Source organism: Syngnathus floridae, chromosome 9, assembly GCF_059516105.1.
Source record: "Syngnathus floridae isolate MCC-2025c chromosome 9, RoL_Sflo_1.0, whole genome shotgun sequence".
Classification (NCBI taxonomy): Eukaryota; Metazoa; Chordata; class Actinopteri; order Syngnathiformes; family Syngnathidae; genus Syngnathus; species Syngnathus floridae.
The window spans coordinates 5,369,670-5,384,790 of NC_142421.1; the positions used below are offsets into that span (position 1 = coordinate 5,369,670).

A 15,121-nucleotide genomic window follows, 5' to 3' on the forward strand; every position below is an offset into this window, starting at 1 on the left:
CATGTAATATTAATTTATAGATAATATTTTTTTATAGATGTGGTGAGGGAGTACATGCAGGTGGCTGCTGTGACAGAGGACAGAGTGAGATGGAAACTATGGCGAGCCCTAACAGGAGCAATCAAAAGAATAAGTCTGGAACTGTTTTCATTGGCCATGAAGTAAGTCGTCAGTGTTCGCTCTCACAAAGGCGCAAACGACCCTTTCCAACTGCGCCCATCTATGTGCACAATTAGTTATTTCCCAATTTTTAACACCCATGCACAATCCGCAATCTCAGTTTATAACACCAACAAGAAGTAGCCTTCAACATTTAGTCGTCACTAATATTATTTAGCCTATGCGCTGTCCAGAGTACCACGGCAGTTGTTCCTCCAGTATGCCGAGCCTCGTCAGGTGGCCGAAAGCTGATGTCACGGATACCCGAACCTCTCTGGTCGTCATGCCAATCCACATGGTGCCATCAGCACCCCGGTCCAGCTTGGCATTGGCTTCCGGAGAAGGAATTTCGCACCCTCATTACACCTCAGCCACTCTAATTACAACCTGCTCAAGAGCTGTTATCCTACACCTCGCAGTGACAATGACAGTGCCTCCTGTTAGAGGCCAGTTTTGTGTTGGGCGGCGCAACACAACACCTCTGTAAATGAATGACGCCATCCTTGCGGAAAACACTTGCAGCAGGTACCAATTACCTCCACCCTTTTTGCCCCGTTTCTTGTCTTTCAGGACAGCATCCATCTATATTTTTTTATGTCAGTGTAAGATGATGATGATGATGATGAAACTGAGCCTATGGCCCGTTGCTTGTGGTCATGGAAGAGAAATCCAGTTAAACAACAGGCAGCACCATTGAATGTGTCCTATCACACACACACACACACACACACAATATTGTTGGAGATCCTGTGTTATGCTGACAAATCCTCTCGTGGCAGCAATCACCTAAGCGTCTTCCATGAAGGGGATGTTCATATTCCTCCACTTATTTCAGAATTTATTGTGTTCATCACTAATCCAAAGATGGGTTCCTCATGTAATACCCGCCATCTAATCATTCTTAGTACTCGGAGAGCTTGTTAGACAAGATCCCGCAGACTGTAATTGTTTTGTCTAGAGCTCCTTCAGCGAAGTGCAAATACATTAAAGCTTTGGAAAGTGTATGGTTATTTTGTAGGAATATATCACATTAAAATCTCCAACGGGGAATTGTCACAGTCAGTGAATAATACACACATCAACGTAAACACCTTGCCGCTTACATTGTTTCCATAAAGTGGTCGCTTTTCAAATCTGCGTGACAGCAACCTGCCTCTGCCTGTACTGTACGCCGTGTCCTGGCTTAATCTAAACGTATTACACAGCGTAATGTTTATATACAAGTCCATATTAGGCCGCGCGGATCCTAAAAGGTTTATGACGACCATTTAGCATCATGCGAGAGGGGCTTAACATGGCCGTGTCAAGATAACATGCAAGCGCCCGTGTTGTTTTCAGTGGCTGTCATCACAGATTTTACAGTGGCTGCAGGGAAAAGGGGCCATATGTGCTTAAGATGCTCATGCAAGGGCTGAAACTGCAGGAGAGCATGCAAAAATAGAACAGAGAGACAGATAGCGCTCCCTGCCCAAATAGATGATGAGGAAGAATAGAGCACAGCGGGTAATTTGACTGGAGAAGTAGCAATATTTTGCCGGGAATGACAAATCTCCTCTCATCACAGACTCACTCGGTCATCTGTGCACAGAAACTAGGTGGCGCTATTGCTCATGCACTATAATGGACGCTTGACCTGACGTTCAAGTAGAGCATGTCACACTGGAAAATACAGGATGATGTCATCGAGCTCCTGCAAATGAGGGAAGGAGGAATTTCAGGCGACAGGGGTGGGGGGGATGTTGACTCCTCATTAAGATGACACCCAACACGAATCAATCCAGGGAGATTGTGGCGCAGTTATGCTGAGTTGAAATTTCCAGCTCGAATTATCCTTTTCGCTCTATCTGGCCATGCATCATAAAAGCAGCGGTTTAGTGGGAGATGAATAATCTTGCTCAAGCATGCCTCCTTCTCCACTGCGGCAGCAACCCCCCCTCCCTCCCTCACCCCCACCTCACGCAATAATCGTCAGAAGGCAAGCCAGCTTAGTCAACCCTGTGCTAGGGGCCAGGATAATAATTGCTGTATTAATTGGTGTTGTCCAGGCTCGACTAAATATAAGAGATCCCAGTGGGGCTAATAATTCATGTTTTGAAGCCTCATTTTGTCTCCCTCAACCAGCACAGGCATCTCCCTGCACAGCCTTGTTTGTCATTTAGTGGGACAGCAAATTATTTTTTATTCAGAAAAAAACGTGTATAATTGCAATTTTATTGACACATTTTTTTTCCTTGAAAACTTTTTCCATTTTGTTAACACATTTGTGCTTAACAGAGAGCACCTCTAGTTTGACTCATCTTTCCTGTTGTGAACCTGTTAATGTCCCTTTTTGAAAAAGAAAAAAAAATACCTGACTCGTGAATTTATTGCCAAAGCATGTTATGACGGCACACGGGAGATCAATGTATTTTTTATAAAGGAAGCTGATAATTGGAAACTGCTTTATGTACCTTAATGTCAAGTGAGAAATTGGACATTTTTAATGCGCAACTTTTTATCATCATGTTTCAATCTAAACTTTTTGAAAATATATTGAGTGCATTTTAATCATGATGCTTTTTAAGACAGCGAGGAACAATTGTTAAAGGAATGGATTTTTCTGGAATATCTTGATCGTGCAGGTGTAAAGTACATAGCAGTGGTCTTGATCATTTTATCGCCCACTCATTCTGCTGCGTCTCTTTATTTTCCTTACATATGTCTTGAATTAAAAAATCTTTTTAGGGGGCTTATTAAACCTGAGCAGCTGTTTTGGAAAGATTAGGTGTTTTTGTTTCAACAGTCTTGATTAAAAGTCATTCAAGATCATATCTTGCATGTCACAGACCTAAATATCCCCCACCAAGTCCTTTTACTGTAAAGCAGCAAGCATTTTAATAAGGTCTGTGGAAACACAACACTGGTGTGTAACGATGAGCGGTGGGAATTGGTCCAAGGAACAGCTTGGCTTTTTACAAACAAGCAGGGAATTAAGATTACATAGAGGCCCACTTAGTTAACAGTTCTGACAGGGTCATTTGACCATCTGCTTTAATTACCAGGTACTAAGACAATCTTCAGCTAATGCCTCACTATGAGCAGTGCAAAGGTGCAAATTAGTTTCCACTTGACAAAAGCAGGGCGTGCCACGAGTTGGACTAACGGCATCGGTTGGCCTCTGACATCACGCTCCATTAAGTGGAGGTGCTAATCAGTGGGCTCATTATGAAGCATGATTATGAATCAGATGCGTACTCCGCTTTTGTTCGCACAAAATATTTGCACCGTTACTCATGCGGAGAAAATGTTTAATGCATGAGCAAAAAGAAAAAATTCTCGCAGTTATTTCATGTGTACGCATGTTGAGAATGTCGTCATAACGGTTGCTGTTTCAAAAGTTTACGAAGCCTCGAGGGCAGAGACTCGTTGTCCCCGCGAAAGGATTCTTGAAATACTACGAAACACTCAGATACACCGTTTTGAAACCCGACTTTCCTTTTCCACTTCAACATCTGCAGCACCTTTGCTCGACACGAGGGAAGCCCCCCAGTATTAATTTTCGCTTTTCACCCGTACTCACCTCTGACTCAGTTACCTCAGTCAACTATCATCTAAGCGTCTTTCTGCACCCACAGTTTACCCGTTATTCTCTTTCGGTGTAGAAAAGAGGGGACTGTGTTGTTTTTAAATCAGGCAGTCATTAGTCGAACAGATGTCTTTTCTTCCAGTGGCTGTCCTTCAGATAAACAGGCCTGAGCACTGACATATGATCCCTCCAGCTAATACAACCATTCCTAACCAAGTGATGGGAGAAATAGTAATCACACAAGCAGTCGTGCGGATGACACACTTATACCACTTCCAACACGATCGACACTCCTTAAAATGCATATTTGTTGCACAACTACCAACAATTACAGTACGTACATTACTCACGCCGATGAAGTATCAATTGCGATTTCACGCAACACTTTGAAATGCGATTGCTCATTAACAGGCTGAGTCCAGAAAAGGAAAAAAAAATGAAAGCATGCTTCCTAGTGAAAGCTAAACGTGTGGCATTGAGAGCTTTTTCCTGCAGGAACACGGTGTTCCAACAGCGCCTCAACCCAGGCAATAACTGTCATTAATTAGCCTGATAAATTACGTCTAAAACAATGGCATGTTTAAATGGTCCGATTTAGCCCAAATCCTAAATGAGATATTACATCAAAAGCCAGCTGTTTTCTCTCTGTTAGCCCATTTAGAGCGGCACACTGCCTCGCTAAAAGCGTTTGAAAGGTTACGATTTCCTCAGATGATAACGCAGTACCTTTTAATGAAATTCTAATTAGTAATTTCATGGACTTTGTTAGTAACCGTATCTGATTAGCACACATTTTCACAGCCCACTTTAATTAAGCGCACTTACTGTACAGTTTCATAAAAATCCCCATTTAAAGAGCTAGTTAGCCTAAAATATACTTTGTAAACAAATTTTTTTTTTGTCTTTGGAAACTTAAAAAAAAAAGTTGCGACCGCCATTATTTAATATCGTAACACAATTAGTCAATTTGTCTATTTTTGTTAGAAATGCTCGAGTAAAATGCATGTGCAGTTATTTCACGGCAATACGGACAATGTACATTATGACTGAGGAAACGATCAGGTCTTTCCGAAATCCCCGCAATGTAATCACGTTACATGTTTTCCCAGTAGATTGCATGTCGTCTGTCCCATTTTGTCACAGCCAATTACACACCGTGGCTCCGTTAAGGCTTAGTGACTGTTGACCAAAGAACCCCAAAAAGACCTAATCTGATTTCACTTCCCTTCAAATCATTTCCCACATTTAAATCTAATCCTGGTTTTACAATACGAACTCTGACCTTGAATATCAACTTGACTGCATTTGGTATTTTCATGTTGGTATTTCATCAGCTTCAGAGTGAAGACTGCTTTTGACACAACCTTCACCCAGCCGCCCCCACAGCGGGCCCCTGTGGACCCTCTAAGGTCCCTAACCACACAAGTGTTTCCACGGTGGCGAAACTGTTTCAGCGTGAGTGACATCCCAGTCTGCGTTGAGGCCAACGGCTTAAAAGCGTGACAGACCACCTCGGCCCTACCTCCTTTGCCCCATCCCTCCTTTTAAAACACAGAGTCCACCCTGTCAAGTCACATGCCAAAGCCGTAATTTAGTCTAATAATTACCAGACATCACCACAATGAAACATCAGTGTCTGAACTTCTTTGGACCAAGCTGAATTTTAATACATTTGGAAAAGGTTGGCCGGAGGCACGAACCCCGCTCCCTGAGAAAGTCAACGCACATGTGGAAGCACTTTGGGAAGTGATAAATGATTTGAAATCCACAGCGTCCCCGAAAATGGAAATTAGGCCCAACAGGTGTTAAATGGGAACCACTGGTGCATTTTCAATGGGAGGAGGCAAAACGGCTTGGGCTTGCAGGGCCAGATGTGACGGACGAGGCTGGCTACAAGATGGGGGGGGCGTTACTGGGTGCTCATGAATGTGTGATGTGTGAGCCCCATTGTGCCTGACCCCCACTATAAGACATAAGGGCTCACTTGTGTCAGCTGTTTGCTTCCGATGGCCAAGTGCGACATCTGAGGCTGCTACGATTTGTTCAGATTTCCAAACATTGTTTCCTGTAGGCAGAGTTGGTCGAGTTATCAATGCTATTAAATCTCACATGAGGGAATTTATGAAGCCGATAATATGGAAATGTAGAAAATAGCCAATACACATTGCCAGAATTATTCTTTCGGCGCTCATCGGCGCAATCTCCCAAATTTCACCACACTTGCTCCTACGTTTCCCGGGGATTTTTTTCTTTTTTTCAATTTACCTACTCTAGAAAAAAAATTGAGTTGATTTGACTCGATTTCATTTGGTCAAGTGGTTGCACGGAATAAAATCATCCAGATTCAAAAATATTTCTTCAAGTAGACTATACGTCTACATTTTTGGCCAGAGGTTGCACAAAGTAGTCATCAGATGCATTTTTTAAGCAAACTTTATCTCTACTTAAAGAATTTATCAGATGATCTTATTTGGTGTAGCCATTAAACGAAATAAAATGGAGTCAACTCAACACACCATTTCTTTCAGTGAACCCCAGCGAGAAAAGTGAATTGATTTTCAATTCAGGATCGGTCAGGGGGAAAAAAATACCACATTATTTTCTCTGCAGTTCCTAGACGAGGCCTGAACGAAAAAGTCTGATCACCAGTTGGAGCCAATCCAAACATGATAAGTCATTTACATTGTGAGATATAATTAATGAATAACAGTGCGGCCAATTGTGCAGTCATTATGGAAAACAAACCAAGCGGGCAAGAGGAACACGGAATCGAGTTTCACTGCCGGACAATGAGAGGTTTCTCATTTTTAGTCCCTAACACGGACTTTAATTTCCTTTCCATCCTCACACAGCGATACAAGATTTGCAAGACTTCTGGATGAATTTCTTCTTCTTTCCTTTCAACCTGTCAGTCCAACTTATAATGCAGATCTCACGGAAACTTTCTCAGAGCGCTGTGAATCGTCCACTTGTTTTCTCACCGACTCTCAAATTGTTTTGTCACAGCTGTCAAAACACGAGGCGTCAACACGGGCTACGTGGGCAACTTTTGATTGATGTTGATGTGGTCTATATTGCCCAAATCTGCGAGGGCAGGAGAACGATACCGGTCTAGAAAATAAGACAGCTGCTGGTATTTGAAGAATATATTCTTCAAGTGGCGTAGCGCCCAGATGGAGCTTAATCCAATCTATACATCAACATATGTTAACTATTTCATTAACCTCGCCGATACAAAGCATTGCTGGGGAGCCTGCATTGTTTTGACATGACACTGCTGCATGGGAGTTTAATTAGCTGTTCCATTAATAACACGGCAAACTAATTTGGAAGAACCTGTCCTCTTTAAACCACAGGAACAAAGAGTAGGAGAGTGGAAATCAATCTCAGCTTTGTGCCTGAGCCACTGACCCGTTCACGCTTTGAAGATTGCTGCTGCTGCTGCAAAAAAAAAAAAAAGCATCTGAGAAGTTATTTAACTACAAACAGAGCCTACCTTCCCCATTCCAGCTGCATAATCAGGCATAATAAGTGACTGCAAAGGTCCACTTAATGTATTTCTAACACTAGAGACCTGCTAATCCTGTCAGGGGGAATGAGATGGAGGGGGGAACCGTGCAGAAGCCAAGCCATGGAGCTGAGCATTTAACTCCATAACCATGCAGGCAAATGCCTGGGCACCTGAAAAAAAAAAAGAATAAGCCAAGCTTCGTATTTCAACCCAAAGTGGGGATCCATTTTTCCGCTTTAGTGCCCATCGAGGAACAGTGGGAATAACAACAACAGTCGCCGTGGCTGTCTGAGTCCTCCTAAACCTGTGCCATTATCACTCTCTTTATGGGCCTTTAAACAACAGTCTTCTGGCGAGCTGACATTTAAAGCATGTAACGCTGTTTTAAGGTTTGTTTACACCACGACTTGCATTTCCCAGTCAAACAATAATATCGCAATGTTGCCTACTAAACAAAGCGATTTTTATATCAAACTTACATTTCAAAAACATACCCTAACAACAATATTGCCGACTAAACAAAGCCATTTTTTAAATTAAATTTCAAAAATATACCGTATGTAAATAATATCATATTCAAAACCTATTAAGCGTATCAGTTGCATTCTGTGAAATACATATTCCAAATTATTAAGTCACCCAGTGGATGGAATATTTCCATTCTCGCTTGATTGGAACATAAAAACATAAATCAACGAGCTCCAACCGGCACACGCAGCGAGCGCCATCAGATAGCGTGTTTTCTCCAGATTTGTTTGTCCAAACACATTTTATATTGGGCTTTGAAATTCAGGGAGCCCATTAGGGTTCAAGCATATAATCACATCTCTGTAATGAGGTATTAATTAAGCGAGGGGCATCTATTGGCTTGCTAAATAGCCTCATAAACAACTGACAGGAGATTTGAGATTTTTGACACCATTAAACAAATCAATATTAGGTTTTGCAGACATGCCCGCCGTCTGTCTCTCTACGCTCTTTGCCAATCAGCTCTGTGGAATACTAATGAGGGAATTAACCGCCTCATATTCCGCATGTGTCCCATCAAACAGATCCTTATCGAGTAGCTCTCATTTGCATGGAAAAAGACTCTGCTTTGTAGGTATAGATTTGACAATATGTCACTCATTATTCCAGTCTGATTTTTTTGCATAAATATATGACATATACAATAACACCCGCTAAGACGATGATATTTTCCAAGTGGTGCGTTTGTCTACGCTCACTGCAGATTCTCCGCGACCAAGCCTACAATTTCTTGCAGTCCTTCTCAAAAAATCCAGTTGGCTTTTTAGATATTAGATGAGATAGGTGGCTGTATTTCCTTCAAACCTATTTGGGCGTATCAACAGGAATGTTTGAGTGAGGACATTTTCGGTCTGACTTCTCCCAGTGCGGAAAGAAAAATGCATTTTGGGAAATTTTGATGAGGTCGGCATGCGCACAGACTTGAACCTCACCAAACACTTGATGGGGTGGACGAAGCAATGCATTTTTTGTGTTGTGTTGCGGTGGTCTTGTTCAAAAAAGTCTGGCAAAAGATTTAAAAAAATATATATTTTGACTGAAATCATTAAAACCTGCTCACTAGAAATTAATTCAAAAAGTAAAATCATTTTGCCAACTGACTCTAAAGACTAAAACCGAGGCTTTTTTTTTTTTTTAATCGTTTTTCCTTGAAAACGTAATTCATTCTCATTCTTGCTGACTTCCTTATGTTGTTAAAAGAAAAAAATGATTCCAATTCCATCCTGCTGCTTCAGGTTCAGGTTTTTGTGTATTTTTGGTGACTTTAAATAGAGTCAGAACTCAATAACAACCTAATGATCATTAATTGGACGTTTAGGGCCGTCAATATGTCTGCAGTCATTTGGCTGTCAAGTTCACTAAAATGATGACATGACAGTGTAACATGATGTCAAAGCCAGTCGGATCCGCTTGGTTGCACATCCTTGCAGCATTCCATTCTTCAGCAGGTGATATCAGAACCACGGAGCATCTCATTTCATCTGTCCCGGGAGTCCGCTCAGACCAGGAAAATGAGTGACAGGGGATGGCCCGTTGTCTTTGTGCTGCGTGTGTGGCCGCGGGGCGCTGAGTTAATGCAGGAGATTGACTCTTAATTGCAGCGGGGAACGCTCATCTTTTCTCATTAATGAGACGGAGACGGAGCCCAGAGATTTTCTCATCACATAAACACTCCTCCACCGGCCAGGTTAAGTGTTGTTTAGATATCGACTTCCCTGCAGAAGATTTTTTTTTTTTTTTTTTTGCGCATTGCTGTGTGTCAAATCTTGAACACAAGCAAAAGGATGAAATGGGAGTGAGACAAGGTTAAGAGAAGACGGCTGTGTGTGTATGATTGGGGTGGGGGTCTCACAAGAGGCCGGGCTCACTATGTGGACCCTCTTCAGAGCGCCTAACAAGGCAGACGAGAAGGCCGCTTATGGACTCATGTTACATTTGCACTTTGTCCAGCCTGCAGATCAAAAGACAAAAGCAAATTTGAGGGCTTTACCAATAAAAAGTGAGTGTTTCTTGACGGTCACAGATGTTGCGGAGCAGAGGCGGAGACATTTGTCTGTCTGTCTCTGGAGCTGGGGGTGAACTTCGGCGTGGAAAACCACCCTGGCTCCCCATGATGCATAACGGTGAGGGATTAGAGAGCACAAAGCAGCAGACTGTTTGGTAGAGCACTAAAATGTGCTCTTCAGGGGCTCATTGAAAAATGATTGCCGATTAAGTGTTTGAAGTCTGCCAAAGACGAGCGTGCGTTTTTCAGCAACGTGCTGATGAAACTCTATCTTTCCTTGCTTGTGCGGACAATTTTCTCTCTCTTTCTTCCGCAAACTGTGCTATGATGTGTGTTCGCTTGTCATGCCTTGCAGTCGAGGTTGCCAAACTCATTTCACCTCTTGGACCCCAGATTGACTGGAAGCCAGACAAGCTCAAATGATAAAAGTGAATTAAGCAGCTCCTCTCCAGCGGGAACATTATTATCCTACCAGAGAGACTCATTGATTTGCTTGAGAACAACAGGTGAGCTTGTAGAAAACAACTTGCTGCCTATGTAAACAGCAGGTAATGTGCTGTCCTGAATAGTTTTCTTTTTGTTTCCACTTTGCTAGTGATATATTGTGACGTGTTTTAATAACCTGATTTAGAGCACTATAAATGTTATTTAGTTTAAAGGCAATTCTAGTCTAGTGAAAATTTGGATTGGGGAAATAAAAACATTTTTATTTATTATATTATATTATATTATATTATATTATATTATATTATATTATATTATATTATATTATATTATATTATATTATATTATATTATATTATATTATATTATATTATATTATATTACCATGACACTCGGGAGAGATTTGGTTTGGATTGTTGCCACACTTTAAAACCAAATAGCTCCTAAATTAGGAAGCATAACACTTTACACTCGAATTGCTGACTAGCTGAAACAGATGACAGATAAAAGATTTATTTCTTATTAGAGTACCCTTCAACCCTGAACCAGATAAACAGAAGGGAAAATGGGTGGATATTTACTCACTTGGAGGCGACTGAACTATTTTTATGAAAGCATGAAAAAAGTGACTTTTCTATCATATCATGTCCTTTAAGTAGAAACCAGTAAATTATATGACTAACGTAGTCTGTCTTCAACTGGGGTCAGTAGAAGTGGCCCAGCAGAGACATATGGAACTGCACTTTTTGTGATTAATTGTGCCCTAAGATGACAAAATACTCAAAAGAGAGCTCGAGGAAACCATTTGTGTGAGATACAATGTCGAGAGTGATGACAAACACAGCTTAGCGCTTCCCCGCTTGTACGTCAACTCCTTGCAACGGCAGCTTTGAAACTGCAGCGCTCCTCCATATATTATTGCGTTACAGCCATTTGTTTTCATTATTGCATCAAAGAGGACCTGGTCAAGCAGCGGCCATTTTCTGCTGTACCGAGGCCTTCCAACAAATGTGACTCTGGAGTCAGCGGGAGGTTATACAAACAATGGGGAATTTGTACTTTAATAAAGGGTTAAACTCACATTCTTATGTTACTATGTAAAGAGAAGAACAGCCACTTGAGTGCTGCAGTGTGAAAAAAGAATAAAGTGTTGTCGCTCTGTTCTGGGATGATTATGAATATTCTCACGTAAGGCAAAAATCACCGAGCTTTATTGCTCAGCATAATATGATAGCACTTGAAAGCAATGTTGGTAAACAAAGCTGACGGCTTGTTCGGGAGCTGTAAATGGAGCTCGGGAAGCCGGAGGGCGAGAGGTGACGGGGTGAAGCTCACCCCGGTGGACAGGTGGAGGTAAACTGAGAGTCGTACCACCCAAGGGGAGCGTGAACTTGAGACGTGTCCCTCACCGTCTTGTGAAGGTGGAGGTCAGCACGCTGAGATGCTCCAATCAGGTTCAAGGAGCAGAAACCTCTTCCCGGGGATAAAATAAAGCCACCTGCCGGCCGGGTCAGTCACAATTAGGACTCATAAAATATAATCAAAAGCTGACCTGCAATACTCGGGTGGTCAGGAGAGAACAGAGCATCTTTGTGAGGGAAGAGGTATCACTCGAGTGTGAAACAGACAGACTATTTATCTCTGCATTTAGCTCTTAACCAACTCAAGCTTCTAAAAGAAATGGGGAACCATTATGATGAGAATTATGGTGACACAGCATACTTACTATATAGAATTGAATCGAATTGAATCGATCGAAAAGAATCAAATCGAATCAAATAGAATTGCGTAAACTAGTATTAACACACTTTTCATGTCATAACCTCAACGTTGAGCCACTTTCACACCACACATGACCATTTTTTTTTTTATGACTAATCTTGCCAAGACATCATAATATGGCAATAAGCCCAGAGGTTGTTTGCTTTCCAGCAGCATCTCTATCAAAAGCAGGTTTATTGTTTGTTTTTGAAATCCAGTAATTAAGGCAGCCGCAAATTGGTATTTCTGTTGTCTGAGGCCTCGGGCCAGGATTAACAGCACTTAGCATTGTAGAATGTGGCCCGCCTCCCTTAAATAGGCTAGATAAAAACAACAACAACAACAAGAAGGAAAGATGGGTTTGCGTGTTCTAAATTTTATGGAACAAAGGCTTGCTGGCATACTTATGTAATTCTTCAATCGTGAATCACTCAATCAATCATCCCCACACATTGACTCATTGTTCCAATGAACCACACGACTTAATACAATGAATTATATCCTAATGACATTTATTATCCCCCGAATTCCAACATAATGTTACGTACATACATGTCTTGACAAAAAAAATAAACTGGTTGTATAAATGACTAATAAGTATTATTTATGTTTCCAGCACGTCAAGGCTCACCAATGACATAAATCACGAATTGTAAAGTGAGACAGTTGCAGCTAGCTACACCTGCGTGCCTTTGACACCAAAGCAAAGAACAGGATGCCGAAAGGTATTTGGAATGGCCGCGGCGCTTTGACACTCATTACCCTTCTATTACAAGAACACGTCAAGCATGAACATATTTCTCATTTCTGCAGAACAAAGAGTTACATTATGGTGCAGGAATCCAAAGATGCTCACGAGAACTCACTCCCCTGAGGCAGCACCCGTGGGTGACAACTCAACTCTCTCTGGCTTATTACCCCTGCCTGTCAAGCCTCAACACTTGCGCAATAAGTGACATGATTTGAGCTGTCAGCAGGAATGACCTGAGAGGAAGTTTTCTGTTGAGATGCCGCTTCTCGAGGCAGATCAAGGCGATAAACCGGATTTGAGCAAGGTAATGAGTCATTTTAACGGATTCATCATTTGGCTCAGGATGACGTGCTGATACCCCGCGCTGATAATATCGCTTCCAAATTATAGCCTATGAGAATATCAACTTTACAGGTTTCACTGATGCGACAGTAAAGAGATTTTAGCCAGAGATTACGATGCCTGCACCCTCAATCACAGTTTACAAATCATAAATGACTGATTTCCTTCTGTAACTTTTTTCTTTTTTCTCATCGTCATAGTTTTCTTCGGAGGGCCCATATGACTATTTGGGATTTTCTTGCACATTCCCCCATTTTACAGCTATTTTCTGCTCCACCGCAAATTCTAATTGATGGAGCTCAATCTCATCTTGGATAGATGACATCATTTGATACTGATATATTTTGCACGGCCCTTTCAAGCTAATGTTGTTTTGCCAACACATCGTCGAGGCAAAGGTGATCAGAAATCAAATGTCTACATTTTTAGACAATCATTATTTTAATTGAAAAACGTTAAGGTTGATTTATCTTTTGAAGAGGCTGTGGGTAATTGTTGGATTGTGACATGGCGATTATGTTGTGCTAAGCCATTTGATATTTTGAAGTCTTTCAGGCTCACATTGTTTGGGAGATTGAAGTCACACCGAAGTCGTGTAACTTATCGCGCAGATAAAATAGTCAGACTTTCCATGGCTTTCCCCCAAAAGACGCTCATGGCAATCAGCTTGAAATCAGCTTCATTCATGCGATCCATTTGATGAACTCGTTGGAGATTGTTTTTTTTTGTTCTTCCCCAAGTTTCATTGCCATAATACTAGAAAAGAGCAAAGAGATGTTTCATGTGAAAAAAAAAACAAAGCAATTGAGTAGTTTCTCCTCTTTCAAGACTAGTTCCTGCCGGTTTAGTGATGCTCATTCTCCAGGCGCCTCCCTGAGGGACTTCAAAATCTACCTTATGCTTTAACTCCTCCCCCTGGTCTGTCCTTCAGACGTTTACGAATAAACAACAGGTCAGCACCTGCCGAGGAAGGTGATTTATCTGAGCCGTGATGGACGTGCATTGGGGAGTGTGGCGGCTTAAAAAGGGAATACCTCCAGCTCCGCAGGCCTGCAGGGCTGGAAGTCAACGCCCCCACTCTAAAGCACTTACCACTCACTTGGTTCTGCTTCTTATTTGACTGCTTTCTTTATTTGCCCTGTAAAAACGGCCTAATGGTTGCTGTTTATCACCAGGAGCTCATAAAGCGCCTGAAGGATCGGCTAGTCACCTCTTTGGCAGGTGTGTGCATGAGTGGGTGGGTAAAGGGGGCTCGCCCTAGTCTGTGACATCACATCCTGAAGTCCAGCTGCCTCTCACTTTGTCTGATACCAGTCAGGCCAGGCACATGGCCACCGTGTCATTGAGCACTGATAACGGATTAAAGCATGTTTCCCCCCATCTGTCCGATGGATTGAGATGATCACAGGAGGTACAGGGCAGGATTGTGTCCAAGAACCTAACTAGCGCAGAATTATTGAGGAACAGGAAATGAAAAAATTCCTGCAATGCCGATCCACCACTAAAAGCAATTCTTTTAAACTCTTGCTTGTCCCCTGTCTGAACTTTCTGTCATTCTCTTTTTGGTGCCTTTTATTTCCCATATATTGCAAATAAAAAGTCTGCCAGTCTCCACTACAAATACACTTGTAGTATAAAATAATGAGAGCCGCTTAATATATTTTAGATTTAAAATAAATGTTCCGCTTCTGTCACTGTTTCTCTACGAACGAGATCGGACGGAGGGAAATGATTACACGGGGAAATGGCCTCCGAGTTAAACTCTGTGCTTTTATGTGGGCATTATTACAGATTATGTGGCCACATTACACAACCTCCTTAGAGCTGTTAAAGTTAAAGCAGTCACTGTAAAAGTGTAAGCAGGTGTGAACAAAAAAAAAAACAAGTATCAAACTGTGACCGCTCTCAAAGGTTGACCCTAAACCTGCATGTAGAATATTAACAAAGAATTACAGGTGCATTACTTAAAATTTCAGCAGCATGTGGGAACAGTTAATGCAGAATATGTCATTAACGGACTGGCGAGAGCAGGAAAACTGGGGCGCGGGGTGACGGA

The 15,121-nt window shown here is 41.8% G+C and overlaps 1 long non-coding RNA gene across 1 annotated transcript in view; it reads left to right on the plus strand.

Moving 5' to 3' along the window:
* LOC148393087 (uncharacterized) overlaps positions 1–13,129 on the plus strand; it is a 38,600-nt gene extending 25,471 nt beyond the window's left edge. Inside the window, exons 2-3 of the long non-coding RNA XR_015860482.1 lie at positions 12,589–12,697; positions 12,786–13,129. This is a non-coding gene — a long non-coding RNA (uncharacterized LOC148393087). The remainder of the gene's footprint in view (positions 1–12,588; positions 12,698–12,785) is intronic.
* The last annotated feature ends 1,992 nt before the right edge of the window (positions 13,130–15,121 follow it).